Source organism: Ambystoma mexicanum, chromosome 2p (assembly GCF_040938575.1).
Source record: "Ambystoma mexicanum isolate Mex_15411 chromosome 2p, UKY_AmexF1_1, whole genome shotgun sequence".
NCBI lineage: Eukaryota > Metazoa > Chordata > Amphibia > Caudata > Ambystomatidae > Ambystoma > Ambystoma mexicanum.
In genome coordinates, this window is record NC_090923.1 from 11,901,978 (window position 1) to 11,922,197 (window position 20,220).

Genomic DNA, 20,220 nt, shown 5'->3' on the forward strand with positions numbered 1-20,220 from the left:
CCTGGATGGTGGCATACGAAGGCGTACAAGTGTCACTGAGGGCAGTTAGTGCAAGCTACAATAGGCTGGAACAAATAAGCTCAGGTTGGTACCTAGTTGGCGTAAGGTTGTCTAAATTCAAAATAGGTATGGTGGACTGCGATAGTCTACATTCAACGTAGGCACAGTGGGCTAGATTCAACATGGGCACAGTGGGCTAGATTCAACATGGGCACAGTGGGCTAAGTTCAACAAAGGCACAGTGGGCTAAATTCAACATGGGCACAGTGGGCTAAATTCAACATGGGCGCAGTGGGCTAGATTCAACATGGGCGCAGTGGGCTAGATTCAACATGGGCGCAGTGGGCTAAATTCAACATGGGCGCAGTGGGCTAAATTCAACATGGGCACAGTAGGCTAAATTCAACATGGGCACAATAGGCTGAAATGAGCATAGGCACAGTGTGATAGATGCAATACGGGCAAAGGGAACACGTGAGTGGAGGGGGAGCAGTTGCAAGGCGGAGAAAACTCAAAGGCACCAGCTTTCGTGATGCAGTAATAGCGGCACACAAATACAAGTATCACACTAGGCAGTGTGTGATCAGTCAAGGAGGGTTACTAAAAAGAAAGCGGCGATGCAGCAGGGTCAATGATAGGTCGCTGAGGTAAAATATAGAGAGGTGTGCAAAAAAAACTTGTATACAATTGTACGGGAGCATGTTTTAAGCATACATTGAGTTAGCAGGAGCGGTAAACATGTTAAAGATAAACAAAGAATGACACAGAATGCAGTGGCAGTAAGGTTGTGTGAGGAGCGGCAGTGTATTGCAGCGGTGCCATGAGGAATGCTCTTTGGGTAGTGGGCACAAGTGCATATTAGCGTTTATTTAAAAACAGGCAGTGGGATGAACAGAACAAAGATAGAGGGCCTCATTACGAGTATGGGGGCATGGCTGCCTCCATACCGGGCTCCAATACCGGGTTCTGTGAATGAGGAATTACCGGGTCATTCCGACCTTGGAGGACCCGGTAATTCCTCATGCACAAAACCATTCCCTATTCCCATTTGAGCCCCCATAGGGCTCAATGGGGATGGAGCTAATAACGGGCCTGTTACCATCACAAAAGGTAAGACAAAGTTTGCAAGTATTTATCCAATCGGTCTGCTGAATCTTTAGTTTTGCTTTTTCGGGGTTGGATAACAACAGATCGATAGTTATGCCAGCTTTTGCAAGGATATAGTAGGCTTAATTCAACCAGATATTCACAAATACATATTTAGATGTAAAAACATATTTTAAAAGGTTTTTTAGCAGTACATTTTCAGTTGTGGATATCAAGTATTTTCTAAATAAGGAGCACAGGCGCCAGCTGTAATGCGCCTGGAGAGAGAGCAACCCCAACTCATATCTCAGCCAGGGTATCGGTGTACATTGGGGCAGGTGGAGCACTGAACGCCAAAATGTAGCTTCCCATGGATGGAATTCAAAGGAGGACTCCGTAGGCAAGGATTCAAGGCCATAAAGTAATATTGGAACGATTTTCTTTGTCCAAAAATGCCATGCTGGCAAGATAGAGAATTTGCCATATTTATGCATAATAATGCAGGCTTGGGAAATGGCTGAAATTGTTCTCCACCCGCTCCAACTGGCCATGTGCTTTCAGATTTCTGTCAAAAATCATACCCAAGTAACAGTAGTTAGGTACTCTCTCAATCGGGGTAGAGCCAATGGTCCAAACAAATGACAATGGTCCTGCGCGTCTAAGGGAGTATTGTACAATCTGAGTTTTCGTGGAATTGATCGAAAGTTCATTCAATGTTACATACTCCTGGAACACGTTGAGTAAGCGCTGTAGTCCGACTTGAGTCCTAGAAATTAGGATCAAGTCGTCGGCATACATGAGTGATTGAATTTGATGGGTGTTCAACTTGGGGGAATCTGAAATTACCTTTGACATTGGCTCTTTAACATCATGTATGTAATAATTAAAGACGGCAGAGGCCAACGAGCACCCCTGCTTTAGTCCCCGAAATGTAGGAATTTGAGTCATCTAGGGTGATTCGAATTCTGACAGATGTTGCGTAGTGAAATGAATAAATAATATCTAGCAATGAAATCGGACAGTTGTCTCTTTTTAGTTTATTCACCAATAAGAGGCGGCTGACTGAATCGAAAGCTGCATTCAGATCGATAAATGCAAAAAAGATCTGATGTTTAATCTCCTGACATTGGGCTTTTATGGTTGATGTTCGTTCCTATGCCCGCCATAAACCCCGTTTGACTGGCGTCACGAAGATGACAGGTCTTTGTCCAGCTGTTAAATTCGCGAAGTACAAGCCCAGTAAAGATCTTGCCAGGTGTGTCTAGTAAAGCTTTAGGGCGGTAGACCACGGGGACAGATCGATCACCTTTTTTGAAAATAGGAATTATTATAGAGCACTTCCAAGATAACGGGATGGTACGTGTGTATAATATGTCTTTGAAGATTGTTGACAATATATGTGCCCATTTCTGTGGATGTGTTTTAAACTTTTGATTCGATAACCCACCTGGACCTTCTGCCCTCGAGGAACTGATCTTTTGTATGATATGATAGATCGTTTCATAGGAAGCTTCCACATGCCAAGATGAAATAGATGCTGATTTGTAAACACATTCAGCAGAATTTAGGTCAGCATCAAGATTTGTAAAATATTTGACCCATCCTTGCTCCGATACTCCATTGAGCTGGGCATCTGCCTGCTGATGGCAATTATGGTTGTTTAACAAATACCACATGCCAGAAGAATTCTTGTTGCGCATTGCGAGCGCCATGGCTTCGATATCTTGCTGGAATAGAATTGACTTTCGGGCACGCAACCAGTTCTTATATTTGCATTTAGCAGATTTAAGTTCCACCCATATAAGTGCTGATGTTGACATTAGAATTTGTTTTTTGGTCAACCTGAATTCCGCTCTTCTTTTTCTAATGGTAGAGTCAAAGGCATGTGGATGTCTGATGATGTTACGCTGGGGAATTGTAACTGTTTGTGCAAAGGAGCATAGCAAATCTCTATATTCATTTCTACCGAATGCGTTGAAATTGACAGTAACCAGATGGTCAAACTCATTCAGTTTATTCGCGTTCCATCCGAGACAAGAACGCGAACTGTTAACTTCCATATTACCACTATAATAGGCATTGCTAGGCTTTGGCATCATAACTATATTAATATAGAGAGACAACAAACTATGATCACTCTTAGGGTGATTTTGTATGGTTAGTGATTCAATCTTTTGGAATAGTTTGGAGTCAACAAAGATGTAATCACTTATACTGGTGGATGAACCGCGATGCCATGTATAGTGGGCTGGAACATCCCCTTGCACTGAACCATTCACCATGTAGTAATTTCGCTCCCTCATAAGTGCCATCCACTTTTGCGCTGCTTGGCTATGTGATCTAAGTTTCTAGCAATCTAAATTTAGATCGCCCAATAAGATGGTATATGTTATCGAGTTGTCCAGTGTAATAAGCTGTAGGGTGTCTCTAAGATCAGAAAAAAAGGTGTCATCGGGCATGCTAACAACATTTCAATAAATGTTAATCACAGCTAGAATTTGTGCACCGTGAATGATCTTAACTAACTGAATGTGTGGTCCAACGGAAGCCCATGGCAAAATGGAAAGACCAACTTGAATGTTGACAGCAACCAATAATCCTGATGATGGCCGGCCACCCATTGGAATTGCTGGAATTAGGGACAATTCATAGTTGTCCCAGAGTGGTGATTTAGTTAACCAAGTCTCTTGCAATGCTATGATGTGATAAGAATCACACATCTCTCTAAATGAGGTAGATAGGTGACTGTGGCCTCTGGAATTCCAGCTGACAATACTTAATTTTGTTAGATTAGTACTTTTTAGTTGTTATTGCTGTGCACTCTCAGACACCCAATTCTCTCTGGTTTCTCGACGTGTTCCTTGATAGATCTTAGGCAGTGTAGTATATAATTTGGATTTCGGTATGGTATATTCCGAGTCCTCAGCTAGCAGAAAAACCCATGTCAAATAGGAGCATTTTATTGCACCATATTGAGTGCCAGACCACGCCTGATGGGATCCAAAGTCTGACTATAGAAAGTGGTGAGTCAGTTAGAAATTCAATCTGGTCTATGTTGGACAGATCTTCTATTTCGCCAAATATATTTAGCACACTTTGTCCATTTAGGTCATACACGGGGTGGTCTCCCTCTCTGCATTTTAGAATCAGCGTGTGAAACTTTGCGCATTGTGGATGTAAATGCCGTGAAGGGAGCTGGGTTTCAGATTTACGGGAAGGCCATTTCAGAGTGGTAGGGGTTTTAAGGCAATCGAGTGGCCATGCATTCTTTTGCAACTGCTCATCCCTGGAATTAGCTGAGTGATTAAAGGAAGTAGGGCCAGGCTAATTACCAGCACCTTGTGCCACTTCAGACGGGCAATGAGGCTGACCAACTATTTGGGAAAAAGTTTTTGCAAGATGAGTGGCTAGATAATCGTCCACTCTTTTCCTAAGTTCGTCAGTTACAGTCTGGAACACAGAAGGGTCCACTAGGTGAGGCTGTTGTGGTAAAGGCGCGAAGGATTCTGATTTTGGCTGAATCAAAGGAGCCTTTGTCGGTTGTAATGACACTTGCGGTTTCTGGGACCCAGATTTAGCTGTTATTTGTTGGACAATACCTGGCATCGACTTGTTGCAAACAAAGGCGCAGGCAGTTGGATTTGGTTTTTGGGAGGAGCTTTCCTACGCCTCACGCAAGGAGTGAACTAGTTGTGATAAAGGAGAAAGAATCACAGTGGACCTTGGGTTAGCACTGGAATTGAAAATTGAAAGTCATGGCTGGCCTGTCACTCCCGCTGTCCTGGGTTGCTCTAATTCGCCTCTGGCAAGACTGATGGATTGGTTGGTGCAGGTAAGAATGCCGGCTTACACAGAGTTTTGAAAAAGGTATTAAGAATGCTTTTTGGATTCATGGTGACAATCATATTTTTTGTTTTTTTTTATCGGAATGGCCGATTCTTTATTTTATTTTTTATTATAGTTGAGCTTCGGGTTTCTGGATTTCAGCTGTTGAAGGTGACTTTGCCCTTCATTCACAATCGGTTGTAAATTTGGCGTCTCTACTAGTCGAGGTGGAACCTCGGTGCCCAGAATTGGAATCGGCAGCAAGGGAGTGGGGTTACCCATGTGAGACGCCACCGGTCCTATAATGCCCGGAATTGGCGGAAGAGGGCAAGGAACCAAGACAGCAGGAGTGACCACTTGCTGAGTATGAGATGGTGTTCGTGCACTGGGTCTATTTAGGTCACCGTCAGCCAAGTGGTTAGAAATCAAGATAACAGACTCTTCGGGACATCCCTGGCTTTGAGGAATATTTGACAACTGTTGTGAGGACAACCATTTCATCAAGTCTTCAAATTGTAGGGCTTGATGGGTGACTTTGGAGTCCAACGATTCAAAAAGTTTGCACAGACTGTATACAGCGGTGTTAAGTGCTGAGAGCACTGGTGGAATCATTAAAATAGTTTGTGCCGAGGTACCAGTTGGATAAGGGTGACTCGGCCGAGGAGTCGGCATTGCAAAGGATTTGAGCATAGGCAAGTCATTCGCGTGGGGAGCGCTAGGACTAGGTATATAATCAACCCCTCGAGAGGAGGGATCAGACCCACGTGTGCTCGCATGGATTGATAGCGCAACTGAATCGGATCATAGTTGTGGAAATGCAAGTGGAGAAATTGACAGCTTTGACGGATGCAAAACATGACCGTGTTTGGTGGATTCCATCATCGTCAAGTCAGAGATTGGTTGAGTGTTAACGGGCCTCACAGTAGTACATTTGGATACATTAAGTTTCCCGATGGTTAAAGGGGAGGGTGTATGTACTTCACATGATGAGATGGTAGCGGGAGACAAAGGTGAGGTGCCAAATATATTGTTTGGTGGATTAAATGGAAATCTAGTGTGCTGATTGGCAGACCGTGGGGGTCACAGAAGTGGCAGAGACAAATGTTCGGGGTAATAAAACAGAATCAGGTGAGGGTGGGAGTGTTAATGGTTCAAATTGGGTTGATAGCGACAGTGGCGCTATTGGAGGCATGTTAGCTGTGAGCTTGTATGAAGTATATGCAATCATTAATGAAAAAGACCCAAGAAAGTAGTTACAAAAGCAAGGAACAATGTGAGACACAACAATATACTTCCCTAGCAGAGCAGAACAATAACAAAAATCATATACAAGCAATCAACAACAGACAAGCAAAGAAAATAGACGTGTTCTCAACATGTCTCCCTTGAAAGGAGGTGTAGAGTTAGTTTCAGCTTACAATGGTCCAAATGAAATAAAAATTAGGCACTAACAAGGCACCGTGCCTGCGCGGCCAAGCGGTACTTACGAGTACTTGCTCGTGCGCGCTGTGTGCGGTTAAACTCGCTAATATAGCTGAGCAACCTGGGAGAATCCAAGCAGCTAATCCCCACAGAGTGGGCGTTTTTTTTTTAACTATGTCAAACAAAAACACAGGGGATTCACAGAAAATGCTGTGTTGATTGGTGGGTATTGTAGCTTGTGAAGTCCTCAATAGAACAGGCGAACGAGGATAGGAGCAGGTCCAGAACACACGACCAAGGTGTACTTAAGAGGATTTGTTTGACCTCTGCCATGAATTTCGACATGAATCTACTGTCCTGGTCAGTGAATTTCTTTGGTAAAACCCACGCATGACAGGAAATTAATGTAGTATTTTGATATTTGTTGAAAGATAATTCTCTTCATGCAACGTAATGTAATGGACATTTGTATAGTGCCTTTCACCATTGGTATTATCTCAACCCGCTGTCGGGAAATGCTTCTGGATAGCGGGTTCTGTAATCCACAATTGCCAAAATGTACTTGGTTCCAAGGGGCCAATAATGTCCATGCCTATTCTCAAAAAAGGGATTGCAATGATTGGAAGGGGCTGTAATGGGGCGGGGGGCATAGCAGAACTTGTGGCCTTCTGGAATAATACACATGTGGCCACAACATTCTTAACATCCACATGTACACCAGGCCAGTAGAACAACTTGGTAATATTTTGTTCTGCGTTTTCGTGGCGCCTGAGTGCCTGGATGTTAGAGGGGTATGCGCCATCTCTAGGACTCTCCGTCTGTGACTCCTGGGAACCACCAGTTATGTTCGCTAGACTCCCTCAGATATCAAATGTTTTCGGTAAAGCAGCTTATTTTATTAAAAGAAAGGGCCCTCCTTTTTTAGTACCTTCCTTCTGTAATGGCCTGATGGTAAGCCTTTGTCAGAATGGGATCATTCAATTTTGCGAATGCAAGTTCCAGGACTACTTGGGTGTCTTCATCCACCGGCCCATGCATTTCAGCATTTTCCCCATATACATCTTGTTTTGTTGTGGGGAAAGGTTCAGTTTGGTGATCTTCATCAGCTTTCCCAAAACCCTTGGTGCCCCTCTCTGTAATCTCCTGTTCTCCTCCCTCCACAGGTTTTGGAAAGAGAGCACATTCCAATATGTCCTAGGCTATATTCTCCTCAATCTTTATGTAGTAGGCCTTTTCCCATGTTTATGTATCAACACTTTAATATCCCCCGATAGTCTGGGTCAATTACTTCCAGTACCCCATCCAGAACATACCGCCAGGCTAAGCCAAACTTCAATACCATCCTGACATATGTACCTCTGGGGAGGTTGGGGGTGAGACAATATTAAGCTTGTAGCCACTAGTTGATGTTCTCCTGCATGAACAACCACGTTCTGGCTGCTACATATATCAAACCCAATTGATTCAGGAGTTGTTACCGTGGGATTAGAAGCTTTGACAGTCAGTTTAGTGCACTGGAGGGTCCCCCAATTTATGTCAGTTGGGCAGGATTCACTCTTGACACCATTTATGGTAACATGGAATGAGGAGTCTGAACAAGAAAAGGCATGTTTGTTGCTGTAGACTTTTATTTGTATCAAATCAACCCTATCTATCACTTGTTCTAGAGGTGGTTTCCCAACCTCAACAACACTACAACTTGGGCCAGTCAGGAAGTCTGTTGTGTCAAAAGTAAAAGTACTGTCCTAGTCAAAACTCCTATTCTTTCCCTTCCAATTAAACACAAATCACTAAGCTAACAAAAAGAGTATTATAGCCCAGGAAAAGGGCTCCCTTCTCCTGAGTAAAACAATGGCTCAAAGTTCGAGTCTCTCAAAATTCCAAGAATAACACGGGATTAGAACTAGTGCACCCCCAGTTCTCCACAGATTCCTCTCGATACAAGTTTTTTATTATTTCCTTCAACTCCATGGGTTCCACAGTCTCTTTACTTGCACACTGTCCTTCAATGTGCCCTGACCGGGACTATGGAGATGGCATGGAACGGGTATCCAGCGGAAGGTAAATTGTATGTGAGAAGTGCCTCAGTGGTATGGAGTTGTGTGAGTGTAGTGTAATAGCTGGTGGTATGAAATAGAAAGGGGGGGGGGCTAGGGGTTAAGTGGCTGGCAGTGGATCTGAAAAGGGTCATAATGCGATTATGGCAACTGATAGAGGTCGTAGGGTGCTTAGCTTCAGTACTATGATCCAGGTGTGGCCGGGCGCTTATCTTCTTGGTAAGGATTAGCTTTGGTAGAAGATCGTCAATATGGAATGGCGAGTGGGTGTTACGGCGTGTGGCACGAACAAAGGGCATAGAGATGTTGGTAAAAGGTTTTTTTACAAGGGGAATGGTATCATGCGCGCGCGTGCCCTGGCTAGAGGCTGGCATCGCCTGCCGGCGTGTTTCCTCATCCTGTTGTTGACGAGGACCTGGCCAATCGGGCGATCCAGGAAGCAGGGCATCTTGGAGCACTGGAGCACAGCAGCGTGCTTCTGTAGAGATGTGTGTAGGTTCCGGGGCAGTGATGGCGGCAGCCATCTTTACAAGGAGCATGGGCTCATGTGCGTCTTTTTGGGGCCCGTGTCGGCTGGCTTTGTGGGAGTTCAGCATTAGTATTGCTGTTTCCTCGATGCCGGCAGGGTGTAGAGGGATCTTCTAATATGGCCACCACAACATTAAGAGGGGAATGGTGCGGCTGATGTGGTATTGATTATGGGAATTGCCGATTGATCCATTCATGCGCCTTTAGGATATTGCGAGTTGTGTCTTCTCTGAATTGTCGCCATGAAAAATACATGGTTTAAACACCACTTATTTGTTGTTTCCTATGTTATTTAAGTATTTTTAAATGTCAAATTTACTATTTGGATTGTGTTTTCTGACCGCTGCAGCCTGGGTTGCCCCTAGGCCAAAGGTTGCTAGTCCTCCCACACACACATACATGAACAGACACACACATTTACACACACTTACGTAGTGTCCCTAACTTCCATCTACTGGTCCTGCTGCGCCTGCGCACACTCGTGTTCAATTTAGAAACACTGTTCAGATCGGTCTCCCAGCAGGCTTTCTACATTGATCTGTTTTTCCATTTCATTTAAAATAAAACTAAAGATTCACTGAGGACCGAAATCTCCCCTTTGTACTCTTGATGGATTTTTTTAGCTGATCATAAATTCAGGTATGTCCTGGATGGAGTATGCAATGGCAGACAAGACTCTGGGCCTCATCACAAGTTGGGCGGTATCCCGGCAGTAATACTGCTGGGATACCACCCAACGCTAATAGCGCTACTGCAACTTGGTCTGGAATATGCACCGTATCACGCGTTGCAGGTGCGGTAAATCTCCTTCCCCCATTGGGTCCATAGAGCGCCATTACTGCCGGCGGTGATGTTAGGCAGAATCCTGTGTAGTGCCCTTAGGGACCACTACACACAATTAAGACTACAAGTGGTAATACAAGTTCACCTTTGGTACAAGCCTGTACTACTATGTTAGAGTGGTAGCAGTAGCGGAGCAGCCAGGCTTATCTCAAGAGTATATGAGCAGTAGCAGAGATTACACAAAGGGACCACAGTTACTGTGACTCAAGCAAACACTGACTCAAGGTTTCAGGTAAAAAATATAAGTACATTTATTTTTAAACCATTTGTTATAAAACACTTCACTTCTATAATTTCGAAACCACATGTAAAATACACTACACATAACCAATTCCACTTGTGCCAGTAAATTCAAGGTAAGTACTTTAGGATTTGACAGACCGGTGTTGCGATACTAACGCGTAACCGCGGATAGAAATGCTCACAAAGTCAAAACACACTCTGTACTTAAGAATTTCAAACAAGGGAAAAGTGAAGAAAAATCAAAGGCAATACTTTTTCAAGGCAAGGAGACTCGATGACTTGTTCAAAGAAACAGATTAAAATCAATAGGCCTGCGGCAAGGTCAATGTAGCAGATGCTCAGTTGCTGAGGATCACACGTTGAACAGTTCGAGATTCGAGATGCCAAGAGTTCGTAAGATTATCAAATGGAAGGAAAAGTTATAAGAAGGAGGGAAGAAAGAAAAAATCTTCGTGGAGGTAAAGGGTTCACCCCGATTCTGGCTCATCAGACGGAGAGTAAGACCAAGGGTGCACAGTACCTTATTCTGTTGGAGAAAACCTGGTGCCACGGCAGTTGTTCCTGGTAGTTCCTGCAGACTCACAGTTCCTGCGGCTTCAGTCGTGGGGACAAGAAGGAGGACGTCTGGAGCGATCTGCACTACCCAGGGATGAGGCCAGCAGCAGCGAAAAGAACAACGATGGATAAAAGGTGCGCTCCTTTAAATCGGGAGAGGGCTCTTCTGATGGCTATCTTGACCACTACAGCACAGAAGTGATTTCGACCCAGGAAAGGATTCTCTGATTGAAGAAAAGATGAGCTGGTTGATCCCACCAGGCTCAAGGGAAGAAGACTCCGGACTGGATCTTCTTTTGTCATTGAAGGGTAGATAGCTCAGGACTGCAGCATGGCTTCACTGGGACTCGGGGCTGCAGCATCTGTCCTCTTCTCCGCTTCTCTTCGGTTCTTTGCAGTTCCAGTGGCGACTGTGCCTTCTAGCGCAAGAGTCCTTCCTTTTATGCCAAAATCCCCCATTCACACATCCTGGCTGCCAATCACTCAGCAGGGGGGTTGTCCAGCCTGAAAACCATCTCAGCCAATCAACACAAAGTGCGACTAGGGTCTCCAAGGAGAACCTGTGCAGGGGATGACTACACCCCTCCCTTACATTCGGTCGACCTAGATACTCAGACGCCAAAGGAGTGCTTCTGGTCAGAAGCCCGCCAAAGGTTGGCGAACAAAGAGGCAAACCTGGTTTGCCGCGCAAAGAATGAGCCAAGAAGGATGTTAACAAAAAGAAATTGCGATTAAACCCAACCGGAGCCGAAATAAAAAGTATTTGGGCTAGCAGGTTTAAAGTTTGAGGCTACTAAAATAGCCTAAAACAATACCACGTTATATGATATAATCTCGGTAGGAAAATTAGGGTAGATGCCACTGCCACCAGCGAAGTCTTAATCTTAAGGGAGCGAAACAATGCTCCAGGAGGTACAGATAAAAAGGGCTAAGAATTTACCCTTTCCAGTACTCCATGTAAGATTGGGTGTACTGGATCTGTGGTTAAAATGACTAGGGGGGTCATTAAGAAGTAGGAGGTAGGAGGAATGGTTCCATTCCGGGAACCATTCCCCATTCCCCTTCGAGCCCCTATAGGGCTCAATGGGAATGGGGATGGAGCTAATAATGGTACCGCAATTTGCGGTACCGTTATTAGCTCTGAAGTCCCTTAACGGGTCCCTTCCATAACGCCTGGTAAAACTAGGGGTTAAGGAAAGGTCCCGCTAAGGGACCTCAGAATAGGGTGGTAAGGGATTTCCAGCACCGGTGTCCGTACCGGTGCCGGAAATCCCTTACCAGCTACCTCGTAATGGCCCCCTATGTAAAGTTAATGGCAACTTTATCCTTTTCTGGGGGACAGTAGTCAGCCCCAGAAATGGAGTCGGTGGGAAGTCTAAAAGACAACCCTGTGTCACTGCACTGAAGTTGCTGTGTAACACACAAAAGATTGGGACTACTGAAGTGGTGTGCTCCAGAGTCCACAATCACAAAAACAGATGAAATACACATGGCAAAACACAGGTAAGAGTGGGGGAAAAGCTCACACTCTTACCAAGTGGAAAAAATAAACTCCATAAATCTAGCAAAGCTGCTGGGAGACTCACTAGGTAAGGGAAATTAGCCATAGAATGAGAATTCTCCCTAACAGGTGATAGCGCCATAAATGCTTGAAAACAGCCCGAAAATTGTCATTTTTACCTGGAGCAAAAAGCTGGAGGTAAAAATGCAATTTTCCGCCAACTCTTGGTTTGGCTAGACCTTAAATTCGGCAGTAATACTGTTACTAATGCATTTAAAGGCTCACGTCAAACTCATGATGAGGCCCAGATCTGACTTCTCCTTCACATGCATACTGGAATACTCATAGTTTCTCGTATATTCTGTCGCACAGTAAATAACCTAGCACTGACAGTCTGACCGACAGTAGCCCGCGTATCCTGGGGTGACTAATTATGTACACTATTCACAAATACATAAATCTTATTCCAGGATCAATGCCCTCTGGGACACAAACGACAACGTGTGTAATCAGTAAATGGTGCTGATCCCTTCTTGGATATGAGGAATGTTGGGGCTGCATTCCCATTGTTTACTGGAGATGTCATGAAAGCAATCCTTGCTCACAGTGCAGAGGGTACAGGGGCTTGCTGAGATGCAACCTAGGGTGCAATAATCAGAGTCCACAAAAAAGGGGTCTGGACCGGGTTATGGGAAACTGACAAGTAACAGGCCCATTTACACCCAATCAACAATGAAACAGAGTGCCCCCTCCCCACCCTTTCTGAGCGCTATCCAGTGGTGTTTTGAGAAGAGCAACAAAAGTGGTATCTCTTTGGCCAGTTATCTTCAGTACATGGCATTTGTATAAAAAATTAGGAAGACAAATGGGACGATATTGTAGAGAGTCTCCCGTACACTTCCCCTTATTGCCAAACATTGCATTATATTGGTCTCTTTGTTTGTGTCAATATACATTTGCCTTAATGTAAGGAAGTCATCAGTGATTACAGAAGAGACTGGCGAAACCTGCCTGATTAGTAGCAAACTGCTGATCTAGTGTCAAACACCTGCCTTTATCGTTTGAATCTGGAAATGTGGAGCTTTCAAGGGAGTTTAGTCATTGCTGAAGAAATAAAATGGTAGAATGTATATGCACGGCCCAGATGATTAAAGTATGCACTTAAAATGTTTGTTCACCCAGCCTGTGTTTTACTCTCATACTCTTGGAAACTAAATCAGTCTTAAAAAAAATGAACCCCACTATTCCTGCTGCATATGGCCTCTATCACATTATATGTTATCATCAGAGAACCACTGCTCTGCCCCCTAGAGTGCGTGTCCCCAATAGATGGCACCCTGGTATTCAACGTCTTATGAGCTACTACGTGAGTAATTAACTAGTGCACATCACTACTACTGAGAACCTGTCTGCCTGTTACATGTGATGCCTGCGATTGAGAATGTGTTGAAACCAATAACGTGCATCTCCTTTTATTTTAACAGGTGATTGATGCCCCAGAAATGCAACCGCAGTGATTGGTAGATTCTCTGGACTAATGCAGTGAAAAGCGTCATTATTAGAATATACAATTTCCAAGCATCTTAGAAGTGTGCAAGTTTGGGGTCCAGTTGTCTTTTCAGAGTGTTCAGGAACTGAGACTGTGAAGCCTATTGGCTACCAGATGGCTTGTGTCCATGCATCTCCTTCATGGTAACATCCGGTAACAAAGGTTGTTCTATGTGTCAATCCTGGGGTAGAGGGATGTCTGCCATGAAAATGGCAATGCTTGATGTTCACCAAGAACATATTTTTTGTTTTCACTATTTTTCCTGATAGAACACATGTGAGTATTATTTTATACACCTTCTGAAAGAAAGGTAGTTTATCTGAAGCATTTTGAGAAACACTTGTAAATGGACAAAGCATATCCTTCTACAGAATATTTTCAAAGCTTCAATCAGTGGCAACATTGTGCTCTGAATTAGGGAAAAGATTTCGTGGGAAGTGTCCTCTTATGCAGTAAACTGATGAGAAACCTTGCACACATACAGAATATGGGAAACATTGCCATCTCAAGAACATACTGATTGCCCACATAAGAACATAGGTGAAAAACATTATCATTGCACTCAATTTTAGAAGTGTCCATTTGCATGATACACTTGTCTGCCCCCATAAAATGCACACAGGTGAGAAACCTCATGAGTGCACTGAATGTGGGAAAGGGTTTGCTCAGATGGGAAATCTTACTACCCACCAGAGAACACATACAGGTGAGAAACCTTATGAGTGCACTGAATGTGGGAAAGGGTTTGCTCGGAAGGGATATCTTCTTAGCCACCAGAGAACACATACAGGTGAGAAACCTTATATTTGCCCTGAATGTGGGAAAGGGTGTGCTTGGAAACAAGAGCTTACTCAACACCAAAGAATACATACAGGTGTGAAGCCTCATGTGTGCACTGAATGTGGGAAAGGGTTTCCTCGGAAGGGACATCTTATTAGCCACCAGAGAACACATACAGGTGAGAAACCTCATGTCTGCACTGAATGTGGAAAAGGGTTTGCTTGGAAACAAGATCTTACTAGCCACCAGAGAATACATACAGGTGAGAAGCCTCATGAATGCACTGAATGTGGGAAAGGGTTTGCTTGGAAACAAGAGCTTACTCGCCACCAGAGAACACATTCAGGTGAGAAGCCTCATGTATGTACTGAATGTGGGAAAGGGTTTGCTCACCAGCAAGATCGTACTATCCACCAGAGAAGACACACAGGCGAGAAACCTCATGTCTGCACTGAATGTGGGAAAGGATTTGCTCGGAAGGGATATCTTATTAGCCACCAGAGAACACATACGGGTGTGAAGCCTTATGAATGCACTGAATGTGGGAAAGGGTTTGCTCAGAAAGGAGATCTTACTAAGCACCAGAGAACACATACAGGTGAAAAACCTCATGTGTGCACTGAATGTGGGAAAGGGTTTGCGCTGAAGGAACATCTTATTTGCCACCAGAGAACACATACAGGTGAGAAACCTCATGAATGCACTGAATGTGGGAAAGCATTTGCTCAGAAGGGAGAGCTTATTAACCACCAGAGAACACATACAGGTGAGAAACCTCATGAGTGCACTGAATGTGGGAAAAGATTTGCTCAGAAGGGACATCTTATTCACCACCAGAGAACACATACAGGTGAGAAGCCTCATGTGTGCACTGAATGTGGAAAAGAGTTTGCTCAGAAGGGACATCTTACTAGCCACCAGAGAACACATACAGGTGAGAAACCTCATGAGTGCGCTGAATGTGGGAAAGGGTTTGCTCGGAAGGGAAATCTTACTAGCCACCAGAGAACACATACAGGTGGGAAACCTCATGTTTGCGCAGAATATGGAAAGAGCCTCACTGTGAACAGTAACCTTACTAGGCACCAGAAAACACATACATGTAAGAAACATCATCTGAGTGTAGAATGAGGAAAGAGCTTCATTGTGAACAGTAACATTATTAAGCACCAGATAAAACATGAATGAGGAACCATTGCAGTGCAGTGAATGTGGAGAATACTCAAGTGTTCTTATCTGTCCTACGAGAGGACATGTAGCTGGTGAACTCCCCTCTGCAATTGAAGCTTCAGAGAGGAGGTGGCACTTTTTCAATGGGTCTAAGTTTGGCATGGCTAGTTACTAAAATGTGATGACCATATTGACACAGCTGTTCCTATTTTCCTTTGGCACCCACATGGCTTTTTATGATTGGTTGAATCACTGCTATTTCAAATGCAGCCCTTCTGGAATATTCTAAAAGGAGACTGTACCTTCTGTACTAAGGTATCCATCCTATGTAACTCTTTGCCTAAGGATCTCATGCAGATTAATGGGCTCAACATTTTGAAAGTAACTATAGACACTCTTTGAATATATGAGGGAAACTGTCCTATGAATTATTTTTCAAGACGCTGACTCTCACTAAATGAGAAACCACTTGTATAGGTGGTGCCAGATAACATTTACAGATTAGAGCCTGCATTGGTGAAGTGAATGTGGGAAACCTTTAGTATTCTCTTAGACCTCTTGGTTGCCTTTGACGCCATTGACCATTAGATCCTACTTAGTCTAAGAGAGGCCTGCCTCAGGGAATCAGCCAATGACCATTAGATCCTACTTAGTCTAAGAGATGCCTGCATCAGGGACTCAGTCTTCTCCTTTTTAGAATCCTTCCAGGGTAATAGAAGTTATTATGCCTCATTTGATATCAGAGTCCCTGATTGACATGTTTCGTGCCGCAGGATTGTACCTTAACCCCTTTTCTTAATTTTTTATGATCTACTCCTGGCCTGACTAATCGAGTCCTGCAGATTCCGATTCTGCGGTTGCAACACTCTGATCCTATTATGCTTTTGGGAGCTCAAAAAAGGTATCACTCTACTTTCACAGCTGTCTGATAACTGTGAACAAGTAATTGGTTTCTCAATGACTGAGAAATCTATATTGGTTGTTGTGGTTGAACAGGGTACTTGGCATGCTTCCCTGGCCTTCCTCTGAGCTTGGTGCTCTCACCATGTACCCAGGTGTCAACATTTACTGTGAGCTCTCACTTGTCTCCTAGATGCTGTGGTTGGCAGCAGTTTATTCCCACATTAAGTTGCTGCACAATATCCTCCCATTTCTTAGCCTTCATACTCGCTTGCTATAACCCTCATTATTTCCAGACTTGTCAATGGCAATGCCATTTTATTCTGTGCTCCCTGACATATGTGACTAACTTCAGGTGGCACGGAAAGTGCCAAACTGATTCTTTCAGGCGTTCAGAAATGTGACCTTATCACTCTGGTTTGTACAGTCTGCACTGACTAATCTGAGAGGTCATGTGACCTCTCAGATTGGGTTTAAGGTGCTGTGTGTAACCCATTGTGCCCTTTATGGCACACATCCCCCCTTTTCTACAGTCCGTCCTTCCACCCTTGTCCTGTTTGTATATATAGTTCTATTCCTCTAGATGAGAATTTCCTGTTTCAGAAGGTAGCCAGGGGGTGTAGCTTTTTTTGGTTTTAGCTCCCCATTTCTGGAATGCCGTCTAAGATTGCACACCACCACAGACCATGTGACCTTTGGATGAATAAGTACCAGAGAGAATGCATTTTATTTATTTTTTTAAAAGAAGGCAGCTCTTAATCCCTGGTACTGGCTTGCCTGCTTTCACCCCTCGGGTCCATGGATACATTCAGCCCAGCGATACCAGCCACGCTTCACCAATGGGAGGTGTTCTACAGGTATTACTGACTAATCTGTAGAGGAAAAATTCATGTTTTATTTTACATGAATTGCTAGATAGAAAGATGCGCGAAAAACCAGGAGTTACATTCTTTTCTGCTCAAGTAAAAAATGCCTCTACTGGGAATGAGAATTATACTTTTACACCTCCATAAATTAATTTTACTTTCAACTTCATAACATATGGATTAAAACATTCCACACTGCAGCCCTCCTTAAAGTGGGAGAAAGTTGCATTCTCAGATGGATAATTAGACTGAGCTTGACAAAATGCCTGTAAAAAGGCAATGTTCATCAACCGGAAAACATGGAGAATGGAATCCATGACCTGGGATCTCCAGTATTACTGCCGACGTCTGTTTCCAAGAAACACATGACTCACCTCAAACATCCTCCTCACTGAAATCTGCAGTGTTTCCATTTTTGTGACACATTCTGCGGCACTAGGCTCCTTTCCTCCCCAGGATCCCCTCTAGTGTATTACACTATTGCCCATCTCTAGTGGAACATTCTTCTCCTCAGGACCCCCTCTAGTGTATTACACTATTGCCCATCTCTCGTGGAACACTCTTCTCCTCAGGACCCCCTCTAGTGTATTACACTATTGCCTATCTCTAGTGGAACACTCTTCTCCTCAGAACCCCATCTAAGGGGGTATTACACTATTGCCTGTCTCTATTTGGGGCATGTAAGATTAGTAGATAGTTCCCTGACCTGGGATTGGCATATGGAGGTGCAATTACATAAAGGAGGGTGCATGCCCACTGTCAAATCACTGTCTTACAAGAAACTGTTCTTGTGTGAATGGCCTGGAGAACATGTCAAGTGTACCATTATATTATATGGACATGTATTTTAGAAAAGTGACATTTTATAAATAGAGTAGACAGGGAAAATGATTGGAAATCAAATAATGCCTTTCTGTCTAAAATGAAAATGTTGTGGGTGTAATGATATCATTGCTGTGCTCTCTGAATTCCAAGTTGGAATAGTGGGCAAAAATGTTTAACAAATTAAAGTAATCCTGGAAAGTTGCCAAGCTGAATTCAAGCCTTGCCCACCTGTGTTCACAAATTGAGGCAATATGTCACTGTGTTACATTAAAAATAAATATTCATTAGTACCTCCATTTGTGTGTTAAATCTATTTCTTGTTCCTGTCTTTACTCTGGAGTAAACTACTTCCTGGAAAAGAGGCGACTGAAGTGTTTTAGGAAGTGGGGTGACGTCTTGCTTTCACTTTTATGTTAGAATGAATGTGATTGTTGAATTCTTGAACGTATTTATCATGTTTGTATTTCTCTGAATTTTCCTTGTGGTTCCACAGCAGGAATATTGGTATATGCAATGGTGAATTCAGACAATGTATGTTTCATACAACATATATAATCAGTCCATATTCACTGGCTGCCATGGGATGCGACGAAAATACAGCAGTGTTTCCACCTCTAGTTGTCAGAAGCTGGTTATGTGGGGCAGGAAAACTCAAAAAAGAACCAGGAGAACAAAGTGCCAGTCAGGGATACGACCAGAGTGTGATTTTGGGATGATTTGGGCATGTATGAACAGTGGGTACTCTGAATACAGGGGTAGATTTGTTTATTTTTATTTATTTGATGATAGATGATGCTGTGACAACTCCCAGGTGTCGGCACGCCTCTAAAAGCACACTACTACTTCCAGAAAGGACAAAGTGCGATATGTGAGGTGTCAGCAAGCCTATAAAAGCACACCACTACTTTCAGGAAGGACAGAGAGTGTGATCGGTGAGGCGGGAGAGAAAATGACACGCAGTGGAACACACCAGTGAAGGGCTCAGTGGCTACCCATGGCAGATTTACCCACTGTCAAATTATCAAAAACTACTGTGGGAAGCACCACCCCTGTAGTATATAACTACTGTGGGAAGCACCAGCTGTTCTGGCTGCACCCCTGTAGTGTATAACTACTGTGGGATCACCAGCTGTTCTGGCTGCACCCCTGTAGTATATAACTACTGTGGGAAGCACCAGCTGTTCTGGCAGCACCCCTGTAGTATATAACTACTGTAGGAAGCACCAGCTGTTCTGGCTGCAACCCTGTAGTATATAACTACTGTGGGAAGCACCAGCTGTTCTGGCAGCACCCCTGTAGTATATAACTACTGTAGGAAGCACCAGCTGTTCTGGCTGCAACCCTGTAGTATATAACTACAGTGGGAAGCACCAGCTGTTCTGGCTGCACCCCGTAGTATATAACTACTGTGGGAAGCACCAGCTGTTCTGGCTGCACCAGCTATTCTGGCTGCACCCCTGTAGTATATAACTACAGTGGGAAGCACCAGATGTTCTGGTTGCACCCCTGTAGTATATAACTACTGTGGGAAGCACCAGCTGTTCTGGCTGCACCCCTGTAGTATATGACTACTGTGGGAAGCACCAGCTGTTCTGGGAAGCACCAGCTGTTCTGGCTGCACTCCTGTAGTATATAACTACTGTGGGAAGCACCAGCTGTTCTGGTTGCAGCCCTGTAGTATGTACCTACTGTGGGAAGCACCAGCTGTTCTGGTTGCATCCCTGTAGTTTATAGCTACTGTGGGACGCACCAGCTGTTCGGCAGCACCCCTGAAGTGTGTAACTACTTTGAGAAGCACCAGCTGTTCTGGCAGCACCCATGTAGTATATAACTACTGTGGGAAGCACCAGCTGTTCTGGCAGCACCCCTGTAGTATAGAACTACTGTGGGAAGCACCAGCTGTTCTGGCTGCACCCTGTAGTACATAACTACTGTGCGAAGCCCCAGCTGTTCTGGCAGCACCCCTGTAATGTATAGCTACTGTGGGAAGTGCCAGCTGTTCTGGCTGCACCCCTGTAGTATATAACTACTGTGGGAAGCACCAGCTGTTCTGGCTTCACCCCTGTAGTA

General features: G+C 44.1%; 1 pseudogene; it reads left to right on the forward strand.

Moving 5' to 3' along the window:
• LOC138566138 (zinc finger protein 850-like) overlaps positions 1 to 18,446 on the forward strand; it is a 251,467-nt pseudogene extending 233,021 nt beyond the window's left edge.
• Positions 18,447 to 20,220: the final 1,774 nt, after the last annotated feature.